At 41.8% G+C, this 18,746-nt stretch overlaps 1 long non-coding RNA gene across 1 annotated transcript; it reads right to left on the minus strand.

The window, feature by feature from the left end:
- Positions 1 to 4,861: 4,861 nt before the first annotated feature.
- Positions 4,862 to 14,919, minus strand: LOC134472775 (uncharacterized). Its single transcript, XR_010042747.1, has 3 exons — positions 14,784 to 14,919; positions 6,737 to 6,894; positions 4,862 to 4,993 (listed from the first exon to the last, which is right to left on the minus strand). It is a non-coding gene; the product is annotated as an uncharacterized LOC134472775 (long non-coding RNA).
- Positions 14,920 to 18,746: the final 3,827 nt, after the last annotated feature.

Consider the following 18,746-nt stretch of genomic DNA (forward strand, 5'->3'; position numbering starts at 1 on the left):
GGTGAAAAGTGGATGGAATTGGAAGAAAGACAAGCAGTTACGAAGACACTGAAGAGCATGAACAGAGGTGCTGTCAGCAAGGGTGGAGATGGTGGCAGTGGTGACGGAGAGAAGTGGGCAGATAAGCAAATGGAAGTGGGGCAGGACCACCAAGATTCTGCGATAGTTTAGCTGGTACTTCCCTCAAAATCTGTCTCATTGGCTGTGCTCTGGGCCAGAGCTCTGGAATCAAATTGTTCTGCATTAGGGAAGAAAGATGGTTTTCAGGGAACAGGAGGAGCCTGCACACCCTCGGGCGAGTAGGGAAATCATGTAGCAGCTTCTGCTCCAAGCCCAGTAGGTCTTTAAGGTTGCTCCAAATGGGTCCTGACAACCTTTTAGGTATTATCAGATCAATGTCACAGAACCATTATGACTGATGGAGTCCTAGTTTTATTGTTTGATGTCTGTCCAAACAGTGCACATACTCCTGTCTCTGCAGAAGAGATGCTGGCCTCTGGACCCAGCCTGAAGGCATGGGAATGAAAATAAGTCACAGACCAGGCAGGAGTCCTAAGCCTAGAGCAGTACTTGCAAGGGTAATGCCTCACCATGAGTTCATCAAAGACATGGATTTAGCAAATCACCAAACTATACAGAATGACTTGAAGAATTTCCCAGCAAGAGCCCTGATTTTGTTGTGACACATAAAACGAGGCTTTCAGGACTTAGCTCAGCATCTTCGGCCTGACATATGAGGTGGACATCAGCCCCCTGACGACCAGAGCCTGTTTGCTGCAGGGTTTGATGGCTTCCCTGTTTGGTGGGGCCAAGCCTGGGCCTGCAGGGAGCGCTCGCTCAGGAATGGGTGTGGATGTCGTCTTCTCATGAGAGTAAGCTGCCATAAAAGTGTGTGGGAATATTTGTCTCATTAAAAAGTCAGTGAAAATCTCGCTGTCAGCCAATGTGACTGAGGCATTACACTAAAATAAATAGAATTGTCGCTGCCTTTCTTTTGTTTGCCTGGGGATCTGACCCTGTAGCTCCAAGGTGGCTTCTCTTGGCTTAGTATTTGAAGAGCACTAAGGGCAGTGGAGAGCTTGTCTCTGAGGGCATTTTTATGTTCTGTGATCATCTTATGATTCATGCTATTTATTTAAAAATATTTTTGGATAGAAGGGTGAGGCACTGAAAATAGGGCCTGAATACAAATTTTTATAAGCAGGTGAAACCTGAAAAATGATTTAGAGTATGATCCTGCAGTATGAATTTGAGATTTTACTGGCCATGCAACCCGAAGTGTGAAGCATGCAAACCTTTCTCCTTAGCCCTGTTCACTTTCCGACAAAGTCAGGGAGGGTTATTTTGGTTCCTGGTTTCCTGGGTTTCCTTCCATGGCCAGCTAGCTGGTTCTGCTGCTGTGGTGAGGGGGAGCAGAGTTGTTCACCTTGTGGCACCTGGAAAACAGAGATGGGGAGCAGCCTGAGAGGGAGAAGGTGGGGGCCAGATAAAGCCTAATCTTCAGTGAATTAACCCAACCAGGAAGTCAGAGGCTTTGCCACTCAAACACTTCCCCAAAGCCTGTTCGGAGGGCTTCTTCAAACCCAAACCATTGCCATCAGCTAATATGTAAAGTATCCTAATTTTGTTTTATCTTCTGCAGGTGTGTGGTCTAATGAGCATTCGTAGGCAAGTTCTGTGATTGGGCCACCGCAAGCCTGTGGCTTTAGTTTATATTTCTGTCCCACTTCAGCAATGCCTGCACACGTACCTGATGATGGGTAGATCTGCCTACAGCCCCAGGGAGTAGTTTTAACAGGTGTCTAAAGGCAGCCAATCAGAGATACTACCCTCCTGCTGACTTCCTTAGCCACCACCTCTACAGACACGCATTTAGTTTGTGGCATTTTTATGTCCTGTAATCATCTTATGATTCATGCTATTTATTTAAAATGGCTAAAGTATGTTCTTTGAGTAGCAATCCATTAGTGATGATTAATTTATCTGATTACACATTGTTTATTATTTGAGATGTTTCCATTTAATGGCACCAGGCTGGAAAAATGCACATGTTATCGAAGAGGCCTTTTGGCCATTAAGAATTCACTGATGAGAAACATCGCTGTGGAGGAGACCAGGCACTGTCCACCTCGGTGACCCCAGGCTAGACTCTAAAATGGCTACTTGGTATTAAAAGTAGGACACACAGAGCTGGGCATGCATTTCTTTCATAAGTGTCATTTATGCTCTGTGCTGGGATGCTGATGAGAACATGGGCTGCCATGCTTGCCATGCTTGCCATGGTTGCCATGGTTACTACGGTTGCAAGCCAGCTCAGGGCTAAGATCCACCGCTGAATTTTATGGGAAGGAGAAATCCAATTCTGCTTGGGATGGCAGGGATGAAAAAAGGATTTGATTCAGGAAACTTCATTATAAATCCTTGTTCTTAGATGCTTGACAGATTTATTATCCTGGGAAAATCACCTCTGCTTTCTTATCCATAAAGCCGAAGTAATTCCTATCTGACAGCACTGTCATGAGAATAGAATGGTATATGGAAATGTCCTTTACCAGATGAAAGAAAAAGCTAGAGATTTATCTTTTACAAAACACTGTAATTTTGCCAGCCCTTGATAAAATCTGAATGTGTTTTATCTCTCTTTTCCTTTGAAGACATCTGTCCACCAAGCAGGCCTGACTTCCTATTCAGGCGAGTTACACCAGGTGAGTTACACCTAACAGATCAGTTAAACAATACATGGAATTGATTTGCCTAAATACAGGTGGATTCTTACAAGCCACTTTGGATTCAGTTTCATCCCATCCCCTGGCTCTGCATCCTGTGATGTTTCCTGTATCTTTAAGATTTCTGGGGGCCAGTGGCTCCCAGGCACACCCCTGTTTTCATGGCCAGCCTGAGAAAGAGCCCACATCCCAGTCCGTGCCTGTAAGTACTGAGGCTTCTATGTTTTGTCACAAGCCTACCTTTGGGCCAAACCTTGTGGCTTAAGGAAAGGAACATACGATATCAGCTGATTGTAGGACATACGCTCTATCCTTGGACCTGAAGGGGAGTCAGTATTTTTAGGATCACATGAATTTGCAAGTTTACATCAGAAAGTATTTAAAAGGTAAAGAAAAGAGTGCACGGTGGGACTTCATCTGTAATACATCCCCTGCCCTAGCTAAATGAACCAGTGGGCATGGTTCTGGTTGTTGGGGGTGGAGGAGGGGTGAGCTTGGAGTCTGTGTCTGGTCCGTCGCCCCTTCCTTTCTGCAGCTTCCTCTGCTGTGCTCCCCAGCAGGCAGAACCCAGCAGCTCTGCTTCCCCACGTGCTTCTGCAGCGATGTCCTGCCTTGGAGCCGGCCTGCATGGACCAAATCCCTGAAATCACAGCCAAGTACTCCCTCTCCTCAGGATGCTGGCCTCGGGTGTTACATCCAGCAGCAGGAAGGCTCACCTGTGTGCTGAGTACACCCTTAGCGGGGTTACCCTTAGCGGGGCTGCGGTAAGTGTCACAGTGGCGCTGTGGTGACAAGTGGGGCAGATCTAACCAATCAAGTGTGTCTTTCAGATTCACCGAGGCCCAGAATAGCTAGGTGGACAGCACTGCAGCCCAGACAGCAATATGAGGCTTGGCGTCCGCATTGTGACCAACCAGGCAGAATCTGGGCAAACAGCTTTTTCTCTGTAAGGTTCGATTTTTCTGTCTCTTAGTGGAGGTGGTAGAAATAATACTTACAAGTTGGTTTTGAGGAATAAGTGAGATAATTAAAAATATATTCAATATAGTTCCTGAAACATAGAGAAGTAGGATGTTAATGAATTTTAATTTGTACCCAAATTTTTTCATGTATTTTAATCAAAACCCTTGAATATGGTCTATGCCTAGATAACGTATACTGCAGTTTATGAAAATAGATAGCGTAGTATTCAAAGGGTCGCTTCCTCCCTCCTTCTTGTGTCCTTAATTTGTCTCGCAGAGAAACAATCTTGTGCATTTGGGGAAAAGGCTTCACTCTGTTTACTATTCTTTTTTTTTTTTTGAGACAGGATCTCTCTATGCCGTGCAGGCTGGCCTTGAACTCCCAGCAATCTTTCTGCCTCAGCCTCTCAAATGCTGGAATTACAGGCATGAGCCACCATGCCCAGAAAGTTATGGAAATTGATCGTGTTTAGAGCAAATGCATAATTGATTGTTGAAATTAAGAAGCCTGTTGAATTAAAGGAAGGTACTTAAAAAGCAATTAACATCCAGGTGTGGTGTCTTACATATAATTATATCACTCTTGGAGGTTGATATAGGAGGACCTTAAATTCATGCCCAGCCCGGATAATTTAAGGTACTTAGTGAAATTATCTCAAAATGAAGAAACTGAAACAGAAAAATGGCTGGGGATGTAGCTCAGTGAAAAGGCCTGGGTTTCATACTCAGTTCTATAAAAATGAAAAAGAAACAAAAACTTTATTAACATATAATAGTTGATTTAGAAGAGGTATAAATAAGAACTTTCCCAGTTAAACTGTCTAAAGTAAGAAAGTTTTCACCTAAAATTGAAAGACTTGGAGTAAAAGTATTAAAGTACTTAGGGATCTAAAAAAAGGAAAGAATTCTAAAAGGAAGAAGTGTTTTCTCTTTCCTTCTGTGCTCAGCGAAAACTGTCTCAGCATTAAGGCATTGTTATTTTATTCTATTTAAAATATTATTATTTTATTCTATTTAAAATATTGTCATAAAGATTCGTATATCCACACAAATATTATAGCAGATGTATTTTTTTCCTAGTTTGAGTTCATTTGTGATAAGAAACAGAACCAACCAAAACACATCACTATGGTTATATTTAAGTTTATCTACACTTTTAAAATAACAGGACTGATCGTCTTCCCGCATATTGATGAACTACTGACACGTTAGTCGGAAGGTGGGGCTGGGAATAGTGCTGAAGCCCAGATTTCTCCAGTTCCGAGCTTCTTTGGAATTGTCTGCTTCCCGGCTTCTTGTTTCCTTCTGGGTTAAACAGAATTTATTCATTTGACATTCAAGATCTGTATAAATATTATGAAAACAACAAATCTGATTAACTGTAACATCCTTTAATTGTTGATCTGATAGAACTGAGAGGACAGTATAATGACCCTTTCCGTGCCATTCCAGTACTTTTATCCTTTTTCCTGTCTTCTGTGGGTAACTCCATACACCCTATGTCGGGATCATTACTAGTAAATGAACAAAGAATTTGTGCTGTTCCAAAAGTGATTTCAGAATGAATAGGGAACACCTACCTTTTAAAATATGAAGAGTTTAAAATAATTTCAAAGTGAGAAGGAAACAAGATTAAGAAGAAAAGATGCCTCCAACATGATGTCAGCACCTAGATGGTAGGCCCTGGATTTCAGCCGCTTGCTGTACAGGCTATGTAAGTATGTCTTAGGCTTAAGCAGTCAGAAAGGGAGAGCAGATTAAGACCCAAGTGTCAGAAATTCCATAGGCTGAAAACAAAGCCACTGAACCTAAAAACCACAGTGCTTTTGATGTTGAAAGAGGAGGAAGAGAACTTTCCTCTGAAACGTGTACACCTTAACTGCCTTTACATTTCTACAAGATAATGTGATCCTCTCATAGTGGCATGGAACATTATTTTGTCTTCCTATGTTGGTGGTTCCACCACTTAAAATCTAACATTTTCCCTTAGTTTTGAAAAGTACTCACTCCAGTAGCTAGCGTGTGTACTAATCATGTAATAACTGGATGTTTTCATTACATTCTACCACTGCTTACATAGAAATATGTGCAGATTGCATTATGAAGTAAATATTTATGCACTTTCCTCAGATTGTTTAACATAAAATTACACATGAAAAATGCTGTGTTTTAAAATGTAGGCTTTAGGTTTTCACCACATAAGAATTCGTGTGATTTATATGTTGTTCTAGTGTTTTTTCCCCATAGAAGACATTATTTTTCTTATGTCAAAGACTTAAAATTGAAAAGATGGCCCAGTAGTTGTGTCACATCTAAATGGTGGCTGCAGGGACTGAACAGAGTCTTGCCTTTGCTCATGCATCTGAGAGCGTGAAGAAGATTGCCATGTTTATGCATCCCAGCTAGATTCACTAAAGCAAAACTGCTTCTGTGAGTGTGAGAATCACAAAATGGGCTTTTCCTGCAGAACGAGAGGAGTGCACCACGTCTCCTACTGAACTGTGCCCTGTTCTGTTTGAACTTTGAGATAGAGCCTCAGGAAGTCACCAGATGAGACTCCGACTTGTGGTCTTTCTGTCTCAGCCTCCCAAGTGTTGGGATGATAGGTGTGTGCCACCATGCCTAGCCATAAAATCGACTTTTAATGTGGATACTACAGTCAGTACTAAGCAGTATAAAAATTATACATAGCAAAAGTTGAGTTGAAGAGTGAATAAAAATCTGGTGAATTTGAAATCAATACAAATGTCAAGCTTTCCAGTTTCCAGAGTCTCCAGTAGTACCATCCAGGACCTCTGGGTCTGAAACTAATTGAAATCTGGACGGGATGAAGATTTTAGAAGTACAGATTTGAGAATGCCTTTGACCTCTGGCCACCATCTGGGTTTGACAAAAGAATCTTATGAATTAGATTACGATGGCTCCATGGCTTTGATTTAGAATTTAGAAGAAAACGATCTGAAAAGGAGAACCCAAGAATCAAGGGTGCGCTAAGGCTGCATGTAACAGAAAGCCCAAGTAGCACAGGCTCACGCAGCGGACACTTACTGTCTCCCCGCAGTAGTCACAGAGGCAGCACAGACCAGGCCGGCGTCATGCAGTCCTACCTGAGGGCTGGGTTCCATCACTGACCGGGTAGTGTGACCTGACAAACTGCCTCTTGCTGAGTCTCGGTCTCCTCAGGTATAAAACAAAGACAAGGGTGCCTGCAAAATGCAGACATTAAAATTAACAAGTAGCTTATGTAAGTCAAGCATCAGATTTGGCTCAGTGCATATTATTTAACTTTCATAATTATAGACAAATATATGAACATAAACAAGCTCGAGATTTCTAAAGAGCAAAGGTGGAACCCTAGTGACAGAACCCTAGTGACAGAGTCTAGAGTGGCAGTTGCCAGCCAGTGGGGTTGGGGTGTAGGTGACTCTGAAAGGCCGTGGAGGAAGTTAGGGGTGCTGATGATCCGTGTTGGTGGTGATTATACAACAGCGTGTTTGCCAAATCTCAGTCTCCTATTAAAAGAGTGGGCTAACCGCATGTAAACAGTGGTTTAATTAAAGTGTGATGGCATGAAGTGGAAATGTGCAGTGAGAAGCCTGACGTCCCACCGGGTGGCACACACAGGTGCACCCTGGAGAGTGGTGCACTCTGTGTTTGATGTGGTGATAAACACTTCACTTGGAAAGTAAAGTCGCAGATTTTCATATCTAAGGAAAGCTTGGAAATGGGACAGACTGCCCTTGTTAAAAGCTAGGAATTGGGTCCTCCAAGGTGAGGGGTGGGGCCAAAGCAGGTATAAGGTTGCTTCTTTGGATACAAAGTGGTCCTCAAAATGTGTCCTACCTTGCAGCTCTGGGTAGTTTCTATTACACTCAGTTTCCTTTGTAATTCAAACAGTTGCTTCCTATAAAATGTAAAAGTACTAATACTAGGCACAGACACTGAAACTTTAGTATGTTTCTATAGTATAAGCCCAGTGGAAATTAGGGAGTGACTTGAAGTTGATCTGCAGCTGTGACAGTCACATCAGCACCGGTGTGGCGGTGCTATTTCCCCTGTATGTGGTTAGGGCCCCCCCCTTTTTTTTTTTTAAATCAAACAACGCATGTAACTTACGCATAAAAATCCTGGACCAGATGTCAGAAGACCAGGGTGTCACCTGAGCCTCACCACGTCTCTGAACTTAGATCAGTCTTCTTGTTTTGAGTTCTTGAATTCTCTTAAGAATTCAAGGCTTGGAGTAGATCAGTGTGTTTCAAACATTTATTAAGAGACCCCATTTAAAAATGAAATCTCAGGCTGAACCCGAACACATTCAAAGATGACAGAGAAGCTGCTCTATGCACAGCAGAGCGGGGAGGCCCTGGTCCTGCTGCCCGGCTGGAGTCCCCTTCCACCGCACTACCCACAGACCTTCACCTCCTTCCCAGTTTACTAACTCCTGCGAAGGCCATCGTCAAATTCTTTTCTCACTGAAAATGTTCTGAGATCAAAGATGGAAGGAACGTTATTTTCTAGCTGAAAGACAGACTGTAAGATCACATTTATTATGTAAAGTACTGTGGACGCAATCACACATTGCTTACGTCTCTTAATTTTATACACGGATGAGTTCACGGTGCTATTTCCATACCTGCACACTGATCCAATCAGGATAGTTAGCATTTCCAGATCTTTCTCATTTCTTTGTTTGAACTCTGTTCATCTTCGTAAAATATATAATAGGTGGTTGTGAACTGCAGTCCTGCCTCTCTACTGCAGAAAAGTGAAGCAATTTATCCCTTCCGTCTAACCAGTGTCTCCGCCTCCCTTTGCTTACTCTTGCCTTCAATCACGTGTTATTCTATTGAAACTTTAATTCTAACCTTTCCTTTAAAAAACGAATCAAAGAGCAAAGAAAAGGGTCGCATCATTGCTTGTAGTGAACGCAGGGTGTAGAAAGTTTATCACCATGAGGGAAATGTGATATGTGTGCCGTGGCAGGCACCCTGGACCAGCTCCCGCAGCACTGGTATGTAAGCTTGCACACTGGGCATCACGTATGCATTGCAAGAGCTGTAACATATGATCAATCCGGGGGGCTGGGGATTTAGCTCAGCGGCATAAGCACCTGCCTTGTAAGCAGGCAGTCGTGAGTTCGATCCCCGGTACTGATAAAAAAGGAAAAAGACAAAAAAAAAAACCAACATATGATCAATCCGGGAAGTGTCAGTGCACTCGTGTTGCCTGGATACCCTTACTCAGACACACAGAGAGAAGAGACAATCTGCAGACACGTCAACGCAGGTTCTACAGTGGCCGTCAGCAAGGCAGAAAGAAGATTCCCTGCACAGTCAGTGAAGAAAACTTCAAATAATGGTGATAGTATGTGAGGTGTGACTGAAATATGGGCAGATATTTAAATTGTTTAAAATTTTACTACAATAAAAGATACATTGCTAATAATTCTCCTCAAAATCGCTGCGCTTCCCCCTTCGAACACTCTTATCCCTCTGCAGTTTCTGCTTTCTCTAGCAGTTCTGGAAGTCTTTTCCATCTGTGTCTGTAGGTGCACAGATGTGGCTGCATGAGGTCCTAACTCTGTTCAAAATATTTACCTTCATGGCCACTTCAACCTTCGGAGAAAAGCCAGAAGTCACACAGGACCGGATCAGAGAACAATGGCATGGGGATGCAGCATTGGGTCTGCAAGCCTGTGTTCCCTTGGGTGGTACTTGGTGGCAACATTTGCCACTTTTTTATCAAATCGCATCAAGACCCTCATGAAGAGGACTTCCGGAAATGCCTCAGGAAGGTGCAAGAACGTGGGAAAGCGCACTTAACGCTGGGGAAAGTATTTTGAGGAGGACTAACCCCACTATGTCTTTTACTGCAATAATTAAAAAACAAATTTTAAAAGTAACCCATACCCTTGGTCACACCTTGTGATGAAAAGATGAGAAAACAGATGTCACCGAGCTGAGTGATAGAGGCCTGGACAGAGCACAGCTGTCTAAACCCAATTGCTCAGGTCATTTACAACACAGAAGTCAAAAAGAGGAGAATTTTGCTGTAGACCTGAGCAAAACTGTCACCATTATTCAGGGAGTTGAGGGAGCAGCTGGCCACGTTCCTGCAGAATCTGACAAATAATTTGGTTTTATTTTCTTCTAACTTCTGTGACAGGATACTAACTATGCAAGCAGATGTCTAGTTGTTTCTTACATTTTTCTCTCTGCTCAAATGCCAATTCTTTTCGATAAATGACATGGAATAAATCTAATCTATTCAGAGAAATCTGCTTTTATCAGTATTTGCTAGTGGATATAACACCAGTATTTCTGACTTTGGATTAAATGCTTTGAAACTATATGCTAAAATTAGAGCACCAACACAGGGAATGAGTTGCCCTAAGCTTTTGATTTTATTTGTATTGCAGTACAGCTAATAATATGAATTTAGTCTAGAAGAAAAGTTGATGAATTAAATAAATTTACAGAAGTCCTGCCTAAAACTAGGTATAGTGATTTCTGTGTGGATGTTTTTTGGGTCAGATCTGCAGTGATAGCAGAAAGGAACTTTCCACTCTCACAGACTCTGTCTCAGATTCCTGACAAGTCTCCTGCAGAGCCCAGGCTGTTTGCATTTCAGAGATCATATCCTGACTTCGCCTATGGAAACTCCTCTCCGGAGTTGGGATAATTTTTGCAGCTGGGGGAACCTATACCTTGCTGGGGAAAATCAACATGAAACAATTGATCACCCATCCAAAAATAAGAGCCCTAACCAAAAGGGCGGTAACTGACGAAAGAGCATGCTGGTATCAAATAAAAAACGTGTGGAGACAGTCATTCCTCTGATAGGCAGAGGTTTTTAAAGTAAATCATCCATGTTTGGGAGTCACTTCTTTCTTTGCTTTTTATTAAACAGAGTCTTGTTTTCTTGAGCAAAAAAAGAATCTTATTTCCAAAGGGCTGCTATCCTGCTGTTTGTTCCCCATATGAAATTATCCTGGGGAATAACAGGGCATGCTGTTCGGGAAATTGCATATGGGATTTCTTAGCTTAAGATCAAAGCTCTGTGACTGAAAGTTCACAAGAGTAACTCTTTCTTTCTACTCATACTTATGCTTTTATTTTTAAAAACTGATGAATAAGCGATTGTATACTTTTATGGAAAATTATTTAATGCTGTTAAATACATATTTATTATGGCATGGCTGAATCAGCTAATTAACATATATACATCTTTATGTATTTAATATGATTTTGTGATGAGAATACAAAAATCTCAGGACATTTCTAATCCGTCACTGCCTTGAAATTGAATGGTTTGCATATATCTTTCAAATTTTTTTATTTCAGCGCTCTATGAGGCATTATGTTTAGCAAATTTAACATTTCAAATTTGACTTTTATAAAAATATTTTAGTCATTATGTTAGTACTAAACAGGCATATCGCAGATTTACTACATTCTTTTGCACATTCTGTATTAGCACCAGGAGTTTGGGATTGTAAATGGATGTAGAGCTGTATCTCGAATAAAAATAAAAAACAGCCAGAGGGGTTTCCCCACAAAAATAAAACAGACAGACAGACAAAAAAAAAAAAAAAAAAAAAAAAAACAGACAAAAATAAAACCCTCCGTCTCCTCCCACTTGGAGAGCAGCTTTGCTGACATGACAAGGAGAAGCCCGCGTTTCAGGAAGAATGATCCTCAGGGAGGGCTCCGCTGGGGTCTCCAAGGAGCTCACTCCTTTGCCTCTCAGCTGTGGGTTTGTACTGAACATTCACCTTTCCACAGAGTTAAATGCATTGCCAATGTCTGATTTCTACTGATGCATTTAAAATCAAGCTGTCCTTTCTTATTGAATTAGTAAAAAGAGGCTTATATTTTGTCCTAGCATTTTACTTTTTACATAATTTTTCTTTTGTGTAATTTATTTTGGTATACGACATGAAGAGATAATCTGAAACAATGTTTCCCTAAAATAGTTGTCTCAGATTAAAGTCCTCTTCTTTCATTATTGATTTTATTTTTTTATAACATGTAACACACTATTAGAGCTAGCCTAAGTTCAAACAAGTAATTCTAGCACATAGCCTATTGTATTTTTATTTTGGTACTAGGAATCGAATTCAGGACCTTGCACTTGCTGGACGGGTGCTTGTGCCTCTGAGCTATATCCTCAGCCCCCTATTTCATTGATAGGTCTATTTTTTACAACAACAATGTGTCTTTAAATTAAAGTAGCTTTGTGATGTGTTTTAATACTAGGTTGGGCTCCTTAATGAGAGAATTTATGTAAAACTCCTGCAGCTCCGTGTTCACAGGCGCACACACACGAGCTGCTGGGAAACTGTCTCAGCGTCACCTAACCTATCTGTGTACCTCCACCCTCGGCCACTGTCTGTGCCATTCCCTGCCCCTTCAGGGATCTGAAAAACTTTAGCATCTAAACGACTAAATCAGTCTCACCTCCAGATCTTACCAGGTAGCGCTCAAACGAGGGCTACTTATACCTGCACTGCGGCTATATTACCATTGCTAGTGTTAGGATCAAAATATACAAAAAGCTAATAATGTCTGAATCTTTACTTAGGAAATAAGGTTGATTGTGTTTTAACTTATGCTCAATTTTCTTTTAAATATCAAATACTGTTCTCTAAGAAGGGGAAAGATGCAGTATTTGTTTGAGTTAGGATCCTGCCTATGGAGTCCAAATGAGAGGTGCCGAAAACCAACCGAGTAGACATCTTCTAAAATTTAGATCAGATAAAATACTTTGCATAAGCCTGCTGTACAAAAACCAATAGTAATTATTTGAATAATTGGACTTTTAAATTCACAAAGAAGACTAAAGACAGCAAAACATATGAGATGATAAAAATATCCATTACCACTCCACAGTATAGTAACTTCAAATGGTAAAAGATTGTGTTAGAAAATTAGTCCATTTAAATAATATACTGCATATAAATTAATAAATTACAGTTGCATATTTTATGGAGTACAAAGTGATCCAAGGTTTACAGATATGAGGAATGATTAAATGAAGGTAATATCCATCATCTCAAATACTTACCATATTTGAATTTCAATATTTGAAATTAATCTCTTACTGATTGTGATATATCAAATAAATTGTAATTCATTTAAACACAATTGGTATATATATTTTCACTTTCTAGGTTGGAGATACTGGAATAAATAAGGTATACAACAAAGTCTGTGATATTTTTAATTGTTGGAAAGTGTTGAAGTTGAGAACACGTGCAGGGCTGTGGTCTGGCCCAGGCAAGATAGGCCACAGTTGGGGCCCCCTGGAGCCTTCTGGATAGTTTTCCTTAACCAGCATCGTCTGTTGCTCTGAGAGGTCCTTGACCCCCTCCCAAGATCCTGCTCAGGTTTCCTCCGTTGTCCACTGGACTCCTTGCTTGTTCTGATTAAATACGGGCCACCCAGGCTCAGTCGGCTGCCGGCTAGCAGAGACAGCTCTGCTGAGGATCTCAATCCTCCTCAGCCCTAAAGACCAGGCCATGTGTCTCATTCCTTTGAGCCTTCACTGTGCATTTGTTTGAGGGGTTGGGGGCTTACTTACAGACCCCAACATTTAATAAAGTTTGATAAGTTGGTTTAAGAAAGTGTTTCTTTTTTTTGGTACCAGGGATCAAACTCACAACCTCACACTTGCCAGGCAGGCACTTAGGGTGCTGAGCGAAACCCCCAGCCCCCAAGAAAGGTTTCTCATCACTATGATATAGAATGAAATCGAGTGTCTGTTAATAGATGAATGGATAAAGAAATATATGTATATATATATATATATATATATATATATATGGAGAGAGACAGACAGACAGAGACAGAGATATGGTAAAACGTGTCTCTACCATAAAAAAAATTTTTGCAGCAAGCTGGGTGGAATTGAAGAACACTGTGTAAGTAGGACAATCAGACACAAGATGACAAATACTTGATACGCTCACTCATGGAAGCTGGAACGTTGATCTTGTAGATACAGAGAGGCGAAGCTTGAGAACGGGGAGCAAGCCTGGGAAGGTGTAGGCAGGCCCTGGGGCGTGCTTGGTCCCAGGGCTCAGCTGGAGAGGAGGAGTAACTCCCCGCATCCTCTGTAGCACAGGACAGCTATGGCTGGCAGGAACTAACTGCATACTGTGACTCAAAATAGCTAGTAGAGAGGATTTTGAGGCCTCCCAACACAAAGAAATGGTAAATGTTTTGTTTAATGGATTTGTCAACTATCCTGATCTGACCATTACACCTCAGATATATGCATTTAAAGAAATATATATAAGTATTGTGTATCAATTGAGAATACATACAATTAAATTTTTTAAAAGAAATGATTTTTTTCCCTATGGTGTACAAGAATACAAGTATTGTTTTAGTTCACAATAACAATGATTTTCCAGAGGAAGAAATCTGTGAAAAAGTGTATGAAAGGTCTGTTCTACTTTAATGCATTCAGAATCTAAGTGTGATGTGATTAATATGATTTTAAAAGGCACGGGGGCTTTTTACTTACCCAGGGCTTCACTGTGTAGGCTTGCGTAGAAGACCTCTCTACTACTACTTTTCAAACATGACCTAATATTTTGTCTTGCTCCAGATAAGAGGATTTGGGGGCAGAAAGAATAAAAATTCCTCATAGCAAGTCTCATATGGAGCTTGCTCTAGCCTTCAAACGAAGCATTCACATTTTCGTTATGAAATTATAACATCTTCTGACTAAGGAATTCAGAACAAATGCTCAGTGCTGGACGTGACTCCCCGACTTCCCCTGACGCCCCAGCCTCCAGGGCTGCCCAGCCAGGAGCGGGGAGGCAGACGCGCACCCCAGCTCCTCCCAGGCAGCTGTGGAGCACTGAAGAGCACGTCCTGCCACACCCACGGGCGCGTGGAAGAGATTGCACAGGGTGGGAAGCAACCTGGAGGGTGAGGAACAAGCGGGAGAAGGAGGCGCCAGGGGAAGGGTCTGGAGCAGGCAGCAGACAGACAGAAAGCAGAGACCGGCTGCCGCTTGCAGCCTGCTCCTCACCCCTAAGCTGGGGCGCTCTTTTGGATCTTGCCCAAAGTTGCTGTTAACTTACACTGCACTGAAGTTTTCATGCCAAGATTGCCACGTTTTCAAGATGAAATAGAAACTGTTATTCCAGTTCTAAGGATGAACTCCAGGGTGACCTTGTGGCTTTCAAGTCTCAGAAGTTAGGTGGGTCCAGGATTCATAAATGCCTGGTTAGAGGATCCAGGGTGGGAGTCTCTCAGTGGGACCTCAAGGGCTGCAGGACCTCACCCTCCAAATGGCAGAGGCTTTGTTAACGCGTGATTAGCTGCTTGAGCATTAAAATCATTTTGATTCTGGAATGTTCTTGTGTAGATTTAGAAGAGAGAAGGCAGGCTAAAAGAAACCATGTAGCACCGTTGATTCCTAGACAATATCAGAAGCATTTTAACTTCTTACTAATTGCATTCAAAGATGTCCTAAAATTTTCAATTATTTTAATTATCTTCTTGGCCCTGTTTCCTATCCTACACAGTTTGACCAGGAGCCTCCGAGAAGTATGTTTGGATTACAGGCCTCAGTGACCTCTTATTTCTTTAAAGTTCCTGGATTTGAGCGTCCTGCCAAGCATGTGTTCCTAGGACTCTGAGGTCATCCGATCTCGTGTTTTATGGGCCCTGGGCCAGGGCCCCAGAATTCTGCCACCGTGAAGGACGTCCCCTGAGTATCAGGGGAGCTGTGGCCCTGAAGCTCAGGTCAAGGACAAGGGTGCAGCAACCTGGAAAGTGTAGGCCCCGTCATCTGGCACCAGCATTGCTTTCCCAGGTGCTGTGGTTTGTCCGCCATGACAACGTGGTAGCTCATTTCCGGGTGCTTTTGTTGAGTTATAGTCAACCTGGAGTAGCAGCTGCTGTTGTGTCTTTAATGTCTGAAGGCCTTTATTGAAATGTGACGCTTAAATGCATCAACAGTTTTTCTGCTGATGCTTTGAGTTTTTGACTTTTATAACTTGAATTAAATTTCAGATATTTTGTTGAGGCGGTGGCTTGATGGTTACTTTCCTGAAAGAAAAAGTTATCTTTCTATAGTCCTGTAATACTCCCACGATCTTGTTTTGACTGATTAGACTCTGTTCCATTCTGTATGATAGTATCAAGTTTGAGGATCTAGGCAACTACTTTGAAGGCAATAAGATTCACTAAGATACCCATTCTGGTTTGACTATTGTCTTCTTTGGAAGTCCTGTAATGTTTACAATGCTTAAGTTTTATTGGTCTTGTTCTCTACTGTTTTGTTCAACTTTATAATATCTAATGAGATAGACAATTCTTTTTAAGGAAACAAGAGACAACGTTGATAACCATTGTTGATAGCCTTGTACTCTGTTCTACACCATGTGCTATGTCTATCCTTGGTTTTGACTGACAGCTCTGTTTTGCCATATATGACTGTATTCTCTCCCCCCCAAAAAAGTAATAAGCACTAAGGAGTAATAAAAAAAAAAAAAAAAGAAATGCGGTGCATGCTTTTACTTCAGAAATTGATTTAGGGTATTTGAAAAGGATATCTTTATCATAAATATTGTTCAATATTGTGGAGTAATGGTTATGCCTTATTCTAGATGTAAGATGAAAGGCAAAGATGAGTGGACCTACATTTTGCTCATGTTCGAAATTTTCCTGTCTGACAAAGCAGATGATTACGTGTAGGGCACAAGGTTTAGGGTGAACTGGGTAGGAACAATAGTTCAGTGCTTGCGGTTCACGGCTGTCAGACTGCAAGGCCTGCTGAGAAAACTTGCGCTTGGTGATAGAGCGCAAATGTGCCAAGCCCGTGGAATAGGGCGACACCCCCCATAAAACCTGAGGGCTGGAGCAGCATTATCACAGCTGGTAAAATTGTCCTGGCTGAAAGGATTTGGAGGGATTATGGGCAGTCCAGAGAAATAAAATAAAAACAAAAGGACTATAAACATTAGGGTTTAATCGTGTGGTTCCAAGCATAAGCCAACATAGTAATCAGGCAAAACTGTGGAACTGTTGTGGGAACAAGTAATTCCAAAATGTGATTTCCTTAGCGCAATCCATAGTATGACAGATTTTCTTCCCTCAGATGGGTACAGATTTATCAATGGAAAATTGTTAACTTGAAAAAATGATACTGTAGCACATAAGCTGTACGGATCACACCCATTTGTGGGGTGCATAGGGGTTGTGCAGAAAGCTATTAGAATCAGAACATGGAATTTATAATATTATTTTTATAATGGTCACTGGGAATTAACACAAGAAAATGCAGGAAATCTATCCACAACACCAAAGACATAGGATGTTTAGTCAAGGGCCTAAATCCCACAGCAATGTCCCACATGAGTCCTGATGAAAACCCAGAGCTCATGACAATGCCTCCCACGCATCCAACTGGAGGTCCAGAGCCCACAAGAAGGACTCACACCAGACTCTTTTATGGATCTGTGCCGGGAAGGCCCAAAGGTCAGCGCTGGAAGCTAGGAAGACCATGCCAGTGGGGGTGAAAGAGCTGTGCTGGTGGGATGAGGGTTCTACGCTGCAGCCAAGAAGTCACACTCAACAAAGACCAGGGCTGTCCTGAAATGCACCACAGCCATCCTCAGCACCTTGGAGGTCCTGAACTCCTCCTCTGACAAGCATAGTCAGGTATATGCCAGGAAACCAGTGTGACGAATTCATCCTAGAGACCAAGTGGCACACATCTTCCCCTGTGGAGCAGGAAGCAATGCTCGATGTGAGGACCAGAGCTTCTCCAGGAGAACCAACGGCTCAAACAGCAACTCACAGGAGAACCCACAATGCCTCAATGCCTCAACACATTACTGCCTTCCTTCTCCTTCTCCACCTCTCTATTTATGCTGGCAACTTTCCTCAGGTGGAGCATCTTTGCTCAGTGCCATGCTGATGTAATCCAGCTGGCATTAAGTTGACCACCAGTTCGTAATCCATAACATGGGGTGATAGGGTTGTTATATTTCAGGTAATGGGAGAGATTTTATAATTTGTATTTCAACAGAACAGAGCTAGGAAAGAAAGTAGAAGGTGGATTGACCTAATTTGAAGTTCAGTCAACTTTGAAAAGAGTCAGTTAATATTAAAAAGCTAAAAAAATTTAAAAATAGAAATTTTATTTGATCCAGCTACCGTTTTCTTCCTGAAATAGTTAAAGGCACCCTACTACAGAGATACGTGCACACCTATGTTTACAACAGCACAATTTTTAATAGCTAGATCTTGGAAACTGCATATGTGCCTATCAGCAGATAATGAACATGTGTTATTGATACACAATGCAGTACTGTTCTACCCTGCCGTAAAGGAAGACAAATTAGAGGCATTTTCAGGCAAATGAATGCAACTTGAAGACATATCATTAAGTGAAATAAGTTAGACACAAAATTTAAGATTCTGAAAGCATAGCTGATAACACTGAGTTTGTAACATGCAGCCTTCCTCGCTTAATGACCGAGTTACATTATGTGCATTACAATATTCTAACGAATGATCAAAGGAAGCAGCAGCTTGATGACTTTGCTTTTATTTGCATAACTCCTACATGCAGTGCTGTAATGCCCAACAGAATATGTCCATACACTGTACTGTACCATGCAGTCAGCAAAAATCACAGTGCTTACTGTAGAACAAGCCATCATGAGGCCACATTGCGGCCCCGGTGCCTTTGGTAAGTCTGAGCGCGGGTCATTGACCTGAAGAGTGTGCCTGGGACACAAGTCTGCAAAATGGTTAATCAGTAGGTCATTAAACAAGGGACACCTGTGCTGATGTTTTCCTCACTATGCTTTGTCACTTTCTCAAGTGTGAAGCAGCAGCGGTGGGAAGCACACGATGAAGGAAGACCGCCTAGATCAGAGAGACCCGTGTTCAGATCTGGTGTCTACCCATCTCAAGCTAGTCCTTGTAACTGTGTGATTGGATCTCTGAGGTGTTTTTTTTTCCCCTTGGAGCTTTTAACTTTCTGAAGATCTAGAATTGCTGATTATTGACATAAACATGAAGGTCTT

Source organism: Cavia porcellus, unplaced genomic scaffold, assembly GCF_034190915.1.
Source record: "Cavia porcellus strain 051 isolate PalLab524CR breed Dunkin Hartley unplaced genomic scaffold, mCavPor4.1 scaffold_24, whole genome shotgun sequence".
Lineage (NCBI taxonomy): Eukaryota > Metazoa > Chordata > Mammalia > Rodentia > Caviidae > Cavia > Cavia porcellus.